Here is an 18,247-nt window from a genome sequence, read left to right as displayed (position 1 = left end):
CGTGAGGTATTCTATTGGCCGGGAATGGCGGCAGATATTCGGAGATACTGCCAGAGCTGCCACAGGTGCCAAATAAGGGCGCCGGCACGTATTCTGGATAGGACTCCGATTACTCCGCTCACGCGACCCTCTACCCCGTTCCAAGTGGTCAATATAGATATGATCGGACCGATAGAGCCCCCATCGTCCAGAGGTCACCGGTACGCTCTCTGTATGATCGACCTATGCACTCGATGGCCCGAAGTCGAGCCTATGAGATCACTTTCGGCGACGGCCACTTGTTCGACGCTCTTACAGGTGTTTACGCGGACAGGCTTTCCCGAACTCATTTGCTGTGACCAGGGGACTAACTTTACCGCAGGGCTAACGCGGGAGATGACCCGATTATTAGGAGTGCGCATTAGATTTTCGACCCCGGAACACCCACAAAGCAATGGAAGCGTGGAGAGGTGGAATCAGACATTCAAAAATATGCTAAGCCACACCATTGCGGAAAGCAAGAAGAACTGGGACAAAGTCATTCCCTTTCTGCTATGGGCGTACCGGGAGGTACCTCATGAGACTACCGGCATATCACCCTTCGAAATGCTGTATGGAAGGGCCCCAGTAGGGCCGCTAGCCATCTTAAAAAGGGTATGGACCGGATCGGTAACGCCTCCCGATAGTCTGAACAACAAAGCCGCGGCATACTTGCAGACCCTGGTGGAGCGTATTAAGGCGGTCAGGGAGATAGCGACCGAGCATACGGCCGTGAAACAAAATCAGTACGCGACAAATTATAATTTGAGGGCACGGCCCAAAGAATTTAGTATTGGGGACACGGTCCTGGTGAGGAAAACGTATCCTGATAACAAAACCGACGATCGGTGGGAAGGACCCGCCATAGTGGAGAGGCGAGAACGTGAGGGCAGCTACCGAATAAGACTAGAGGACGGTAGGACGAAGTGGGTCCACGTGGACCGACTCAGAAAATACCAAAGGCAAATTTGTGCCGTTGGAGTGGTATTTGATTCGGACGCGAGTTTCGGGGAAATAGTGGAGACACCGTCGACGCGGCAGCTGCACGACCGTGGACGAAAGAGCGGAGAGATTGGGGAGATTCCGGCACACCTCCCGGCATCGGCACAGACCGGCCTACGCAAGGTGCTAGAGGAATTCCACTCGGTATTCGGGAGTAAGCCGGGAAAAACAAACCTAGTAACGCACAGGATAACCCTTATCGAGGGATGGACTCCGAAACGGTTCGCCCCGTATCGGATTCCACAAGCTTTGCGAAATAAGGTGGATGAGACCATAGGGGAACTCTTAGACGCAAAGCTAATCCGGCCTAGCGTATCGGAATGCGCTCACCCAATAGTCTGTGTAGCCAAAAAGGGGGGTGGAATGCGCTTATGCGTGGATTATCGGCACCTGAACGCCGCCACGGTGCCTGATCGCTATCCGATGGTGCCCTCCGCCGAATTAGTATATCAGTTAGCTGAAGCCAGATACATAACATCGCTTGATCTCTGTAGAGGTTACTGGCAGGTGCGGTTGGAGGATGAATGTAAACACCTTACAGCGTTTGTTACGCACCGCGGTCAGTATGAGTGGGAAGTGATGCCGTTTGGTCTGAGAAACGCAGCCGCGACATTCCAAAGACTGATGGATTTGGTGTTGGCCCCTTTCAACGACTTCGCCGTGGCGTACATTGACGACGTGGCCATCTACTCGCGGAGTTGGGAAGAACACCTGACCCATCTCAAAGCAGTGTTAAGGGCATTAAGAGACGCCGGACTGACGGTCAATGCCAACAAATGTCAGTTCGCTAGACCGCGCCTTCTATATCTAGGACACATTGTCGGCTCCGGACGGCACGCGCCGGATCCGGAACGTGTTAAAGCAATAACCGCTCTAGCTCTGCCCAAGACAAAGGAGCAACTTAGGAGCTTCTTGGGTATATGCGGATATTATCGGGACTACATTTCGGATTTCGCGAAATTGACGAACCCTCTCACCAATCTGCTCGCTCGCCGAGCACCGAAAACAATCGAATGGAATCGGGAACTCGAGAGGTCATTTGAGGCAGTAAAGACGAAGCTCGGGCAAGCTCCGTTACTATACTCTCCGGACCCGGAAAGACCTTTCGTACTATTCACGGACGCATCGAATCACGCTATCGGCGTCTGTCTGGCGCAGTTCTCGCCAGAAGGGCAGGAAAAACCAATAGCCTTCGCTAGTCGGAAGTTAAAGGGGGCAGAGATCCGATGGGCTACCATCGAGAAAGAGGCCTATGCAATTATCTGGGGCCTCCACAAGTTTAATTACTGGATCTATGGGAGGCCGGTCACAGTGGTCACAGACCACAATCCTTTGAAATATCTGACGTTGTCCACGCCACAGAGTGCCAAACTTACACGGTGGGCACTCGCGTTACAAGGTTACGACATGCGAATCGAGTACCGGAAGGGGAAACTACACGGTAACGCGGACGCTCTCTCACGTTTGGAGTCGGACGGTGAAGGTCGCATCTCTGTGCGGGGAGGGGGTGAATCTCTTCCCGGATGTTCCGGAGAACGGGTCAGTCCGATCGGAACGGACCACCGCGATTTGTAAGGTTGTGCGGCAACGTGCAGGGTATCAAACAGGCTCAAGCGAGCACAGTTTGATCCTCGGCAGGGGAGGTGTCGGGGTGGAATTGTGTAAACACGATTCCCGCCCTTCCCTTATTGCGCCGATAACGATCATCGTTCCAAGAAGACGGTGGAGGGAGGGACTGACCACATGTGAACGGGAAAACACCGGGTGGTCGTCCGACACGTGGCCGACATGTGTGTACGAAAAGGAGAGAGGGACGCAGGTGGTGAAGGGAGTTCATCTGGTTACGTGATTCGGGACAGTTCGTCTCGTTACACCGTTCGGACAGGAGTTCGCCCACGATACGCCATCCGGACGATTGGGGAGAGAAGTTTCTAAGATCGTTTTGGACCCGAGCGGTGCCTTCAAGCAACGGAATATTCGCAAGGTGTCTTCCCGACGGACCTGTAACGGTGTTTTCCAACAGGACACACAGAACTTCATCGAGTATTATTGGCGCACCGGGTACACACACACAAAAACATCTTTTTTACAAAACACAACTTCAGTTCTTCAAAGGTAAAACTCAAGTCTTAGATACACTTCATTTAAATATACCACTTTTTGCTTTTACACTTACAACTCTTACCTTATCATCAGATCCTGGGAAAACTAATTCTTCCCACTAACCATATATTTCCCACTGTTATCTTCCTTGATAATGACTAATGTCCCTAATTTAATATTATCTCTTTCAATTACCCACTTATTCCGTTGTTGTAAATTATTTCAGTATGTATCAGTCCATCATTTCCAAATGATTTGAGTCATTTTTGTTACACGTTGCCAATGTGAAAGGCTATTGTCTGATAGAGGATTTAAGATCGATGTCTGGTATAGTGTCAATTGATCTACCTATAAGAAAATAAGCCAGTGTTAATACTTCAAGATCATATGGATCCACTGATAACAGGGAAATGGAGCAACTGCTTAAAATTTCCTCAATTTGATTGGTGATGATGAGAAACTCTTCTAATGTCAAGATTGTACCACCTACAACTCTCACGACATACTTTTACCATGTCTCGAGAAAAATCTCTTTAATGTTGCAATAAATGAATCAGATGTGAGATCAGCAGTATAAGATTGACAGACTGGGATAATTTTGTAAAAGTTTAACAGTTTATAACTTTTATTCTAGTCTGTCCCCTTTTTGAGGAAAAGATGTTGAGCAGGGGCAAAAATGTGATGGATTCTGGCATAATTCCAATTTTGGTTGACCATTTCTAGGATATTTTGTATTCCAGAATCTCTCACGCACCCCAAAACCACACCCTTTTTCGATACCCCTTCAGATATACTTTTCTGCATGATTTTAGCTAGATTTTCTGGGATAAGTCACGTCGGTTATTTAAATTTATATATATATTTATATATATATATTTAAAACTAATATTTATTTAAATTTTAATATTTATATAAAAGAATTAATATTTATATAACTTTTATATTTTAATATTAGTTTGGAAAATGCTGCATGAAAATATCTATGAAAAACCATTAAAGAGCGTTATGTGGTGTTACTCAATGTTTCAACCATAGTACATGGAAGAGAAAAATATTCATTTTAAATGTGGTATGCCCGAAAATATCAAAAATTTGGATTTAATAATTATAGATGATTTATTGCATAACTGAAAAAAATTGCTGAATTATTTACCGTTCAATCTCATCATAAAAATATAAGTGTTATATTGATCATGCAAAATTGATTTCCTCGTAATAAAATAATGAGAGATATAAGTTTAAATACTCATTATTTGATATTATTTAAGAATAAAAGAGATAAAAGTCAAATCAACTGTCTTGCTTGCCAAGTGTTTATAGGTAAGACGACATACTTTAAAGATGCATATTTAACCGCGACATCCAAACCGTATGAATATTTATTAGTTGATTTCCACCCATCTACGAATAAAGAATTATGTTTAAGAGATTCGTGTTTCCCAATGACCGAGGCGTGTATTGAGTGCATATTTTCCACAAAAATGAATAATATCAAGAAAAATTATCATTTGTTAAATGTGCTTGCAAAGGCAAAACACCTGCTCAGAGAAAAGCTTTGTTAAAAGAAGCTTCTACCGATCAAATAAAAGTCATATGTGAAATTTCCAACAACATGCTTAAAGGTCATTTACCCATTAATGTCAACAAGTTGAAAAAATATAAAAGATGTATACGAAAACTCGCAAATAAAAAAATAGGTCTCCAAGCAAAAAAGATTTTGGTAAACCAATCTGGAGAATTTTTAGGTGTGATTTTAGGTCCAATAATTTTATTAGCTAAAAATATTTTTGGATTATAATAAAAAATGGCTCAATGAACGGCATTATTACCCCCTGAATTAGTTCCTAAGTATCAATTACAAAAACCAGAAATACAATTACATGATAATATTCAAGATTTATTAGAAGAAAGTACTTTGTCAGATGATTTGAAAGTTAAACTATTAAGTCAACTAATTTTGAGATTTAAACAAACTATTCATGCACCAAAAGAACTGATTCGAGTTTCTTTAGTATCACAACCAACTGAAGAATCTCAACAACCATCGCCCAAACCAACAAAACCATTTATCGAAGATCAGATAACTGTTTTGGTTCCACTGGCATATCAAAAATATGTTCCGCATAACATTCAATTACTAAAGCCTTATCAATACAATTTGAATAAAAAAGGAGAATTAGTGGTGAATAACAAACCAATAATAAATAGCCATATAGTGGATTTAATGTCATATCTTATGCAATTACAAAAATCGTCAATCACCCCTACAGGTTTTTCAGAATTTTGGAATGGGATTATAAAAGCAAATGTACCCAAAGAATGGATTGGAAATAAAGTATTGTCAACTCGATTAACAATAGGAGAATCGCCCATACTTCATTTTCGATCGCCCTCAATTCCATCACCTTTTTGATCAATTAGTGTTAGAAAAAAACCTGGTGGAGCATCAGCCACAAAAATTCCTAAATGGATTGCATCATCTAAAAAAAGAGCATATTTCATGGAAAGATTATTGAGATCTATTTATTATACTCCATCCCATCCTGCATCATTTGGTAGTGTAACAAACCTAGTAAAAGCGACAAAGTTGCTGAGAAAAACCATCAAAAAATGGCTATCGAGTAAAGATACACATACGCTACATAAACCAGTATGAATAAATTATACATGTCGTAAAACTAAAGCTTTACACCAGGGAAATTATTTCACTCCAATCTTATGGATGTTTGACAATTTTCAAAAGACAATAATGGAATAAAATATTTATTAACAATTATCATGTGTTTTCTAAATATGCCTATGTAATTCAGGTTAAAGACAAAAAGCCTGAAACAATAAAAAAAGTGTTTCAAAAAATATTTAAACAAGAAATACATAGGTTTCTCCATACCGATAAAGGGAGAAGTTCATGAATACTGGTATTAAGGATTTGTTTAAAAAATGTCAAATAAATCATTATTATACTCATTCTGAAACAAAAGCATTGATAGTAGAACAATTTAATAAAACTCTAAAAAATAAAATTTATTGTCTTATTACTTATCGAAATTCTAATAAATATATTGATAAATTAAATGATTTGGTAAAAGCATATAATCATAGCATACATCAAAGTATAAGAATGTCTCTGGCAGAGGTAAAACCTAAACACCATTTGCAAATTTTTAATTGACTTTATGGTAAAATGAAAGCTAAAATAAAATATAAAGTCGATGATAGAGTTACAGTTTCTAAGAAATGAAAAACTTTTACGAGAGATTATTTGCCAGGTTGGAGTAAGAAAATTTTCATTATAAAAGAACATCCTACAATTCCTCCCACTTATGTGTTGAAAGATTATAACAACCAGACGATTAAAGGTTGATTTTATAACGAAGAATTGCAGAAAGTAAAATATGGATAATTTTTATGTGACTCTAATAAGCACAGCGAGTATGGATTTTTTTTCCAAAAAATACTCAATCCTCCTTCACATTGAAAATTAATCCATTGATAAATTTAACAGGAACTTGGAAAGTGGCCATATCCCAGATAATAATACCTCTTTCATGGTTTAACATCTCTAGTGAAAATAAGGAATATGTCATTACTACTAGGGAAACAAGATCATTTAGAGTAAAAGGCAAAGATTTATCTACATTAATTCCATTACAACCTAGAGGAGTGAAATATATTACTTGATTTGTAATATCAAGTAGTATATTTGAGAATATTACAAATAATTTGAAAGGTTTAGAAAAGGATTGTTTTATTAAATTTCCTTTTAACAAAGATGATACATGGTGAAAATTCAAGTTGCTATTGACTGCGAATTGCATACATCTCCAAAAGATGGTAATACATTTCTTTCTATGCTGAATTTAGATCAAAAACCTTTCATGTTAAAAGCACAAGAACAATCATTTCAATGTACTCCATCTTTACAAGATTTTAGTGGAGAATTTATTACTTTAATTAAGAAAAATAGATTAAAAATAGATATAGATATAGAAAAAAAAAAATAAGAACCGAAAATATTGAAAATATGATACATATACCAAGTGGATTATTACGAACCAAAAGAATTTCTTAAATCATTTCAGATGATAAGTTTTAAATCACTCCCAGATAAAAAATTATTATTGAAAGTTCCACGGGAATCTTCCGTAAAATTTAATAGACAATTAAAAGATATATTAGGATTCAATCAATTATAATATACCGAAGGAGAATTTATAGGGACCTATCCTCTAGAATTAAATGGAAGAATAACGGAAATATTTGTATATTCTAATATAACAAAATCTCATCACATAGGGGATACTACTGCTCCATTGTTTCGAGTAATTCCAGTCATGGGAGAAAAAGATCAACAAATTGTTAAAATTTATAATATTCCATTATTTTTCCCTCTTCAAACAAATTACATCGAGACTATATCTATAGATCTATGCTCTGCGACAGGTGAAAACACAATTTCTAGTTCTGGAAAATCACTTTGGGTATTATGTTTTCGACAAGTATAAAAATCCATTTTCACGAAAGAATCATTTATTTAATAAAATGAAGCTTAAACCAGAGGACTGCATCACTTATTATTGTTCACAGACAGAAGGAATTATTAATCCCAATTTTCAGCAGGGATTTTTACAGTCCGATCCTATATATCAACAACTCCATTTTTTCCAATCGGAAAAAGGACAATACTTTAAAGGTTGTCCGATCCAAAAAGGATATGGGTTTTTTGGAGACGTGTTTAGACAAGCAATTCCAATATTAAAAGATGCAGGAAAATATATTGGAAAGAAAGTGTTAAACGTTGCAAAAGACATTAGATCGGATTTACTCAGAGGGAAATCATTAAAAGACGCTGCTTTTATCGTGGATTAAATCAATTGGAAAAAAATAAAAGATGACATCATTCAAAAAGTTCAAAGTGGATCAGGTAAAAAACGAAAACATCGAAGAAAAAGTATAAAACAAAAGAATATTAAGAGAAGGAAAGAAGTCGATATTTTCTCTTAAATGGATCAATTTTCATGTCCTTGCCTGAAATCCGAATTAGATTTCTTGAAAACTATTCCAACACAGTTGGCAATAGAGAATACTACAGCTAGTATCCTTCATCCAATCACATCTATTACCGACCAAAACTCACCGATCGAATTTCTAATCTCTGGTTCAGGTGAAAGTTTAATAGATTTGAGTAGTATTTCAATTAAAGCACAATTATCTATTACTAAACAAAATGGAACATCTACGTTGGATACAGATCTTGTTACTCTGGTAAATAATTTATTGCATAGTATGTTTTCACAGTGCACCATATGGTTTAACAAAAACCAAGTATCATCACATGTAAACTATGCATATAAAGCAATAATAGAAGCTCTATTATTTTTGTCTGAAGAAGCACAAAAAACTTATTTAACCAGTCTTTTTTCTACAAAGATACTGCTGGAAACAATCCTCATACCGGTACATATGATGTCCATTATACCTTCTTAAGCCTTTTTTCGAATAAAACCTGACGAATGGCAATTTTTGTCAGGTTTTATTCGATCTTCGTCGAATAAAACCTGACGAAGATCGCGGAGGCGATCGAAAACGTTAGTTAAGTGGTCGTTAATGTTAGTACTTAGTACCGGAAATTCGAAAAAAGGCTTAAGAAGGTATAATGGATACTGCTGGATTTTTAAATGAAACCAATCAGATTAAAGATGCCAAGAATGAAGGATTAATCACTAGATTTAAGAAAAGTAGCAAAAGTCAATTATTGGATTTAAATGGACGACTTCAATTCGATTTTATTAATCAACCTAAATTATTGATAAATGGAATTGATGTTAGGATCAAATTGGAATGTTCAAAAAATGCTTTTGCTCTAATGGCACCCAGCAATAATTATCAGATTTGATTAAAGAATATTACGTTAAAAGTAAACAAATTAGAAGCATCTTAATTGGAATGGAAAAAGCATTAGAAAATTCTGTAATTAAAATGCCTTATCAACAAGTTAATATTAAAGTATTTACTTTAAGTAAAGGTATTTTAAGTTCAAATATTTCAAATGCAATAATTGGCCAAATGCCAAAAAGAATTATAATCAGGTTAGTACATAATAATGCATTTAATGGACAACTCGATTTAAATCCTTTCAATTTTGAAAATTTCAATTTAAATTATATTTCTATTATAAAAGATTCAATTTTAATTCCTTATACTCCTGATTTTGATGAAAAAAGTCATGCAACATTATTCGAAGAGATGGGTGGAATTCCCTATGGAAAATTCACTAATATATTGTATTACGACTATGCCCAAGGATATATGTTTTACGTGTTTGATTTAACTCCCGACCGTGCAGCAACTGAAAATCATACATCTATTTTAACACATGGTAATGTTAGTTTTGATTTAAAGTTTAAAAGACATTTACCAGAGACAGTTAACATTGTATGTTTCTTAGAATATCGCAATACAATAGAAATCGACCGATCTTGGAATATTTACGTCAACAACTAAAAATAATGGATACAATTACACTATGGAAACTGGCATTAGGAGATAGCAAGACATTTGGAGACATCTATCTGTCGGATTTATTACTTCAAAACAATCGGAAAGAAGAGGGGCTTTATTGTTAATACAGACAGCAGTAAAAATCCTGGACAGCATTGGATAGGTATTTACTTTTGGAATGCTACCTGTTATTATTTTGACCCATACAGATTACCTCCAAAAATTATACAGTTCATTAGACAGAATTCCAAGGAGTTATGCTGGAATCGAAGAATGCTCCAAGGCCTGTATAGTCTTACGTGCAGATACTTTTGTCTATTTTTCTCTACAAAATATCGAGAAATCAAGACTTAAAAAAACTTCAGCCTAATACTAAATATTTTAACGATGCTTATGTAATAACTTTTGTACGCAAAAATTTTTGTTTTGGTAAAATACCATCAAATATATCAATTAAATGTAATCAATGTAGCGTTAGTTTACTCAAATAAAAGTCTACTTTTAAAACTAAAAAAAGCATTTTTATTGAATCTGAAAAAAAAACAAAAGCTAGTATTAAATTTAACCACCTATATCCAAAAAGCATAGAAATATTTTTACTTACCATATTTTTTTACAAAAATTATGTTGGCAATTCCATAGATTCTGGAAATAAAAAATTATTAAATCATTAAAAAAGAATATTATTCAAAATTTATAAATTTTAATCATACAATTTTTTTTAAATTATATCCATCTCCGGATCCAAGAATCTAGAAATAAAAAAATTATATTATTTAAGAAAAAAAAATTAATATTCAAATTTATAAACTTTTAAAAAACATACTTACCATCCTCATGTAAAACTAATAACTGATTGGTTTCATCTATTTTAACCATCAGCCAATTCTCGTGTTCCATTAAAATTGTCATGCTTGTTGTTTTGTCTATTGTTTGTTTCTATTGAGGCATAAGTATTATTGTCGTAAAAAACTTTTTTTTTTATTAATTTTTTTAATAAAAATTTCGAGTTGGATATAATTTAATATGGCTCCGGATGTTATGCATTTATATATATTAAAAACATCACGTCTTATAATGACAGGTAAATCTAGAAAATAATGTTTTTTTGTTTATCTAATCTAAAAATAAATATTTAAAAAATTTTTTTACCGAAATATAAAAAAACATACTTACCATCTTTAGAAAAATACAAAGCCCATCATTTTGGTCTATAAACACTATATACTGTCCGGTATTCACTTCTAAAATTTTTACGCAAATCCATTTTGTTTCATTTATCTTCTTTCCTACGTATAATTTATTATTGTGCCTTGCTGTATATAATGTAAATGTATGTTCTTTTAATATAGACCATGACTGAAAGCTAATATCATCATATGTATAAATGAAAGCTTTTATATTGCATTAAGAAGGACATTGACACAATTAAATGTTAAATTTTTTAAAAAATGTAATTAAATTCAGTTCATTGATATCATTTGAATTTTTATTAACAAGTCTTTTGAAAGAGAAATGTTTCCTCTGACTATTTTTTTTTAAAAATCAACCTTGACCAGTGGTTCCCAACCGGTGTTCCGCGGAACACTGGTGTTCCGTAAGCATCTCCCAAGTGTTCCGCAGATTTAGTTGCAAATCGGAAAGTGTACAATCGTATTTGAGCCGCCGAATATCAAAAAATTAAAATCATAAAATTTTCATAAACTTAAATACAGTGGTGCCTCATATAACGTACTTAATCCGTTCCAGGTGCACATCCGTTAAGTGAAACATCCGTTATACGAAACACATTTTTCCATAGAAATACATGTTAAAACATCTAATTCGTTCCGCAGCATAAAATAACCGTACTGTATCATTAAAAAAAAATGAACATGGGGTGCGTTCTTTTATTCCTCCGTGTAACTCTTCGCGAGCGACATCCGTTTAAAAATTTCTGCGGAACGCGTTCCTAAATTCCGGTGAGAGTGCGCGCCGTCGAATGGCAAAAATGGCCGCTTGTAGCAGTAGTTTATTGTGGAAAGCAACATGGCGTCCTCCATGGCTCAGATAGTTTCGTTTCTGGGTCCATTATGTGGCTTTATGAATGAAAATTTAGAAATTGTGAAAGCGCAAGTTAGTGCACGCAGTGGTGTGTCTTTACGAATTTTTTTCGAATGGTAGCCCGCATTCTAATTTTTTTTGTGGCTATTTTGAATGCACTTTTAACAAATAATCCATTTTATAGTTAAATTTTACAATTAGAGCCGCCCTTTTGCTTTTAAAAGCTCATATTTTAGAATTATAGATTCCTCCATCATGATACTATCGATAGTGCGGGCGCTGCCATCTTTCTTTCTTTCACCGTCGTTCATAAATGCCTACAAACAGCAGCGCACTCCCGTAGTAGCGGAGACGTAGAGCAACCGCTATTAAAGACCGCACCCATGGAGCAGTCATCAATTATGCCGAAAGTCCGTTGTTTGCAGCCAGTCCATTGCTCAAGTCACGTAACGGCCAAACAGAAAGTCCGTTGTTCACAGCATCCGTTGTTCGCAGCGTCCGTTATTCGAGGCGTACGTTATCCGAGGCACCACTGTATATATGTACTTATGGAGTGTACTACTGTTTCCAATAAGATAAAGGCAATGATAAAAACTGAATGAAATATGTAAAAAACATCAGGCACAAGTTTCCCATTAAAGTTATTTAGGTATATTTTTTCCTGTCTTAGACTTGGCGTTAATAATATGAGTAGAGATTTTGAATTATAACTGCTCAATTCTAATAAAATAACTGACAACAAGCTTATGTATTTCATATTAACTTAAGTAAGTGTTCCACTAAAGAAAATTGCTCACAAAAGTGTTCCGCATCCTAGAAAAGGTTGGGAACCACTGACCTAGACACAAACTGGAATGATATGTAAAGCTTAAAATTTTGTTTCTAATCACAATTAAAAAAAATCATGGCATGTTTTTCTTTATTATCATCGTGAATAAATGTCTAATTTAAAAAAATAATATCTCTAAGATATTTTTTCTAATTAAAATTCTGTCATGATTTATAGCTGTGCTTGATTTATAGCTCAACCAGATATTATTTGATTAATTAATACGACTTTCAAAAAGGATAATTTTTTAAAGTTTTTTATGATTTTTATCTATTAAAATTCTATCGTGTTTTCTTCTGGCTAAATCATTTTAAGGTTAAAATTTTTCCATCGCTTTTAAACATACTAAAAACCACAACACTTATGTAGGTCATCTTTAAAAGATTTAATTTTGTTTTTTTCTTATCCATATCAAAGAGTAATAACCCCTGCTATCTATTAAAATTCTATCATGTTTTTCTTCTGGCTAAATCATTTTCAAGGTTAAAATTTTCCTATCATTTTCGAAGATTTAATTTTGTTTTTTCTTATCCACATTGATTGCACATCAAAAGAGTAATAACCCCTGCTATTAGTAAAACTGATATAAAAGCAAAAGGAATAGAGAAGATTCTTTAGTTTCTCTACTTTCTCTCTCTCTGCAACTAATCCAAGCAAGAAAAAATGTCCATGGAAGGTAAATTAGAATCTCTTTAGATAATTTTCTTATTTAAAAAAAAATCCTAAATTATTATTTATTTTTTTCATAGTTATTCATCTTTTTTATAGATTCACTATCGTTATTTGTTATTGATAACCCATTTACAACTAAAAAACGAAAATCGATCAAAATCGACGATGCATCATCAGAGAAAAGAAAAAATACGATTTAATAATTTCGAAAGACGAATCATCTTTTAAATCAATCCCACCATACTCGACCTATATATCGCACGGTTATAACTTGGAAATCAAAGAATTTGATTTCCAAGTTATATGTGTTTAGCGAAGACATCGGCAAAAGGGGAGATATGAAATAGATTCAACATACCCGTGAAAAAACTTCATTTTTTTCTACAGGCCTTAAATGCTGTACAAAAATATTTGGAAAACTATGTCTAAATATGGAAAGCTTACATGTAAGTAAATTCTTACAATTTTTGTAAAATAATTTTTTTTTTTTAAATGATGTAATTTAATTGATTTTTTTATAACAGAAACACTCTCTCTCTCTCTCTCTATTGAAATCATCTCTCATCGTTTTTCGAGAAGACAATCTGAAATAATGAAAATTATCTAGAAACATTGATTCATCCTAATCTAGTTCAGGTAAAAAAAATGTTTTTGCTAGTAGAATCAGCATTTCAAAATTTTTTACAATGTTATCGTAAATCTAATCTCAAATATGTTGATCTGACTATTTTTTCAGAGAGATAAAATCTGAATTATTTAATATAATTACAAATTTTGGAAATGATTATAGAGTTTGATTTGTTATTCATCTTACAGTAATAATATATAAATGTATAGAAACAGGAGATAAATATGAGTTTAAAGATTTTCTTTTTACAAGCTATGCTGAATGAATTTTATCTCCATTTCTGGCTTGGAAAAATATTGAGAATGCAATAGAAAAAAAATTCTAGAAGATATATCAATCGCTGTTATTTTAGGTAGTAGTTGGATAATTTATAAACTAGATTTTATAGATGTTCATAAATCGGCATATGATGGTTACGATGGAGATTGTGGGTCTATAATTTTACCAAAACAGTTAGTAAATAAAAAATCTTTTAAAAATTTGATGTAAAGACGATAAATGTTTCGTTTATTGCATTTTCGCATCTATTTTTCCATTAGCAAATAATAAAAATAATGTATCTACTTATACAAAATATTTAAAATTTATTAATTGTTCGAATTTAAAATTTCCCATTTCATTGGATCAGATATAGAGTTTTGAAAAATCGAATACTATTAGTATTAATGTATACGGTTATAAGGATATTGTTTTTCCTTATTATATAAGTAAACTTAAATTCGATAAAAATGTAAATTTATTATTATACAAACATCATTATTTTTTAATACTAAATTTCAATAGGCTTTTACACGAAAAGCAAATATCTCTTTATTACTATTGCAAAAATTGTCTAAACGGTTTCCAATGCAAATTGAGTATAAATTTACATAGAGAAATAGGTACAGACTTTAAATTTCAGAGACTGTCAGTTTTTAAAGTCGAAAATTCTATTCTTAAATTTAATGATCATCATAGGACGCTTAAACATCCCATAATAATTTTCGTAGATTTTGAATGTTTAACGGAAACGGTTTCTAATGCAATGCAATCAACCAATACTAGTTTTAGTACTGTTACGCAAATTCATAAACAGATTTGTTACGTGATGATCGTATTAGATAAAAACGAAACAATTATCTATTCTAATTTACTATTATCTATTCTAATTTATCTATTCTAATTCTTAATTTAATAAAAAAATTTTATTGTGGTCTGAATGCAGTAGAGGATTTCCTATTACATTTGAAAGCATTGTCGGAACATCTTATTAAAGAAATAAAACTGAATATTCCATTAGATTCTCAAACAATTCCAAATTCTATTAATCGAGATAAATGTAATATCTGTGGAAGAAAGTTTTCCTCTAATGATGTAAGCATAATCGCATCACTCAAATGGCCAATTTCGAGGCGTGGCCTGTCAGGGGTGTAATTTAAATTTAAATCTAAAACACTTTATTCCTGTTATTCTTCATAATTTTTCTGGTTACGATTCACATCTAATTTTAACCCTTTTAGTGTTCTGTTTTGGGGGAAAAAAAACGCTCGAAAATCTTTGTTGTTATTAAATATTAAAGAAAAAAAGTTCATTTTAATTTTAAAAAAGTTTTAAACAGTTTTTGTGTTTACGTCTCGGATGGTTCCTAAACGGTGTCTTTCCCTTGCGATAGCCAACTTTACAGGGGCATCCCATCCTGCAATGTCGGCTTCACCGTATAGGTTTCGTGATTTGCTGAGAAGCTGCCGTTCGTGGGTAAAGTAGGTTAAAAATAATTTAAAAAATGAAACATGACAAAACATAAAATAAAAATAAATTTAATGACATAAAAGATATTTAAAAATAATATATAAAAGATACAATGATAAAAATACAAAAATTGAATCATAAAAATACAATAATATAATATAAAAAAGAAAATACAATAGGAAAAAGATGAAAAGAATATAAAAAATTGTTGCAACATACAGCACAGCATCTTGTGGGGTTGGCTTTTTTCTCCGTTGGTGGAATAAACACCAGGAAATGCCTTTCAACTAGTCTAAGAGGACCTGGAGTCCTCGACTGACTATGTTGGCCGATCATCCTTTGGGTGTGATAAGTCATTACAAGGCGCTCTACTAAATTCATTTGAAATAATAAATGATTTTTTTCCCCACCCATTTTTTTTAATATAAAACGTGTGCGTTGTATATCGAAGGGTCCAACATTTGAAAAAATATTTTTTATAGTATTTTTTGCCCCTTTTCCTCATCACAGGATAATCATGGCGATGTTGATCTAAAAGATCAACACCTCCCATTCTCTGATTATAATCAAGGACACATTCCAGTTTTATTATTTCTATTCCGCTCAGAGTTTTTGTATTAATCATTTTTGGACTGTGGAATGTAGAGAGCATTGTAACAGTTCTTTTATCCTGCCACTTTTTGATCAATACTTTTCCTCTCTTCATTGCCACAGTCTCCCCTTTCTTCAATTTTTTGCTTTGAATTTCGTTTGAAACGTCTCTTCTTGTTACACAGAGCGTTCCACAAAAATCAGTCTGGCAACTTACTAGATGATCCGCTAACTGTGGCAAAGTATAGTAGTTATCTGTTGTTAGGCAGTATCCTTTGCCTAACAATGGGTCTATCAAAGTAAGCACAATTTGGGTAATTAGCAGCATATCTTTGTATTTTTCATTTAGTAGCGTGCCTTTACCTGTATAAATTATAAAATTCCACAAGTACCCAGAGGAAGATTCACACAAGTTGTAAGATTTGGAAGAGGAATGTACTGCTTCCATGAAAGACGGCTTTGTACAAGAGCAGGCTCTCGTCAACAGTTATGTTTTCTTCTGGTGTGTAGAGACAGGAGAATTTAGAATGTAACTTTTCGATTATTGGCCAAATTTTGTTTACTTTTGGGTTTGGGTGAGTTTCCAGGTCGAATGTGTCTGTGTCAGAGAAATGTAAATACTTTTTTATGCTTAGAAATCTTTTTTTTTGTCATTAGTTTGCCAAATGACGGAGTTAGAAACAGTTCATTCCTGGACCAATTCATTTTTTCATCCGGTTTGTGCAGAATGCCTTCCATTATACATATTGTTAGAAATATAAACATTTCTTCCGTGGATACTAGCTCCCATGTATCTGTTGATGCCCGTGCCTGTTGCATCGAGAAGCGGTTCGTTTCCATTACTATTGAAGTCATAATATTCAAATCAAAAAATAACAAAAAATACGCAAGAGGGTTGAAGAAATTATCCAGAGTGAAGTGGCATCCTGGAGTTCCCTGAAAGGGAAATCGCGGAGGAGCTGGAGGAGGGTTATCGATGCTGACATCACACCAAGTTCTGGAGGTGTTGTCTCCACTGTCATCATTATCAGACACCTCGCTTTCGCTGCCATAGCTATCTGACATGCTATCAGATAGCTGGGAATAATTGAAATCAGATTCCGATGACATTCTGCCAAGAATAAAAATTCTCTACAAGCTCGTTATATTTATCTAATGCATAATAAAACAATTATTATTATTCTCTGGAAATATTTTATTTCTTATAAACTTACTTGATAATTACTGGATAAATTTTATCTAGCTTCTAAGAGCGCACTAGAACCAAAAGAGAACTGTCTACTAGAAAGTAAGACGAGTGAGAATTTCTCGAAGCATTCGAAAGAAGAACAAAGATAGAATTTCTAGGAACAAACATCTGACATTATTTATTGCAGTCATAAATTGTAACATTTGAGAACCCCGGTATCGGAAACTTTTGTACTTACAGTACAATATACATTTCCATTTAGCAAATTTTTATTACACGTTCTCCACCTGAAAATTGATAATTACATCCAGGTGTTTGGAAGTTCTTTCTAAATGCTTTTATACGTAAATAATTTTACAAAAATATGAATAACATATCACCGTTTATGATTGTTAACTATAACATATATATGTTTACAAAAATTTATAAAATTCAAGACTTGAAAAAATCAAAAAACTTTTTTGTATAAACATTCAATCAATCTGTTATATGTTACATAGACAGGTATATTTTCTCAAAAAAAACCTGCAGCTTTCTAAACCAACGTAGAGATAGAATATGGCCTATAGTTTACAACATGATTGGTTTGGGAAGCGGTTGAATTTGTAAAAGTACGTCAAGACACATTTGTGAATCGATAGCTTCTATGGAAAACGTATTCAAAACGTGCATAAAAAAATTAATTTAAAAACCGGATTGAATAAAGATCAATGTAAAAAAGATCAATGTCTAAATGATCCTGCACTAGAAAGTTTCCAAATAACCAACGAAGAGTGTAGTGTTTTTAGATTAAAGAGAACAAATTTATTGCTCGATAAACCATTATACATAGGTTTGTGTGTTTTAGAGTTGAGTAAGTTATATACGTATCAAATATATTACAAAGTATTTTAAAATTATTATAAAGATGACATTAAATTTTTGTATACAGATACCGATTCTT

At 33.9% G+C, this 18,247-nt stretch overlaps 1 protein-coding gene and 1 long non-coding RNA gene across 2 annotated transcripts in view; both read right to left on the bottom strand.

Annotated features, from left to right (window-relative positions):
• Window positions 1–18,247, bottom strand: part of LOC136985686 (ras-related protein RabX-like) — a 71,466-nt gene that overhangs the window by 25,687 nt on the left and 27,532 nt on the right. The window lies entirely within an intron of this gene.
• Window positions 10,217–10,657, bottom strand: LOC136985649 (uncharacterized). Its single transcript, XR_010882368.1, has 3 exons — window positions 10,455–10,657; window positions 10,338–10,376; window positions 10,217–10,269 (listed from the first exon to the last, which is right to left on the bottom strand). It is a non-coding gene; the product is annotated as an uncharacterized lncRNA (long non-coding RNA).

The sequence above is a fragment of the Centruroides vittatus genome, unplaced genomic scaffold (assembly GCF_030686945.1).
Source record: "Centruroides vittatus isolate TY-2023 unplaced genomic scaffold, ASM3068694v2 contig_975, whole genome shotgun sequence".
NCBI lineage: Eukaryota > Metazoa > Arthropoda > Arachnida > Scorpiones > Buthidae > Centruroides > Centruroides vittatus.
Note: the sequence above shows the minus strand (reverse complement) of the source record. Positions and strands in the feature narration are given on the sequence as shown.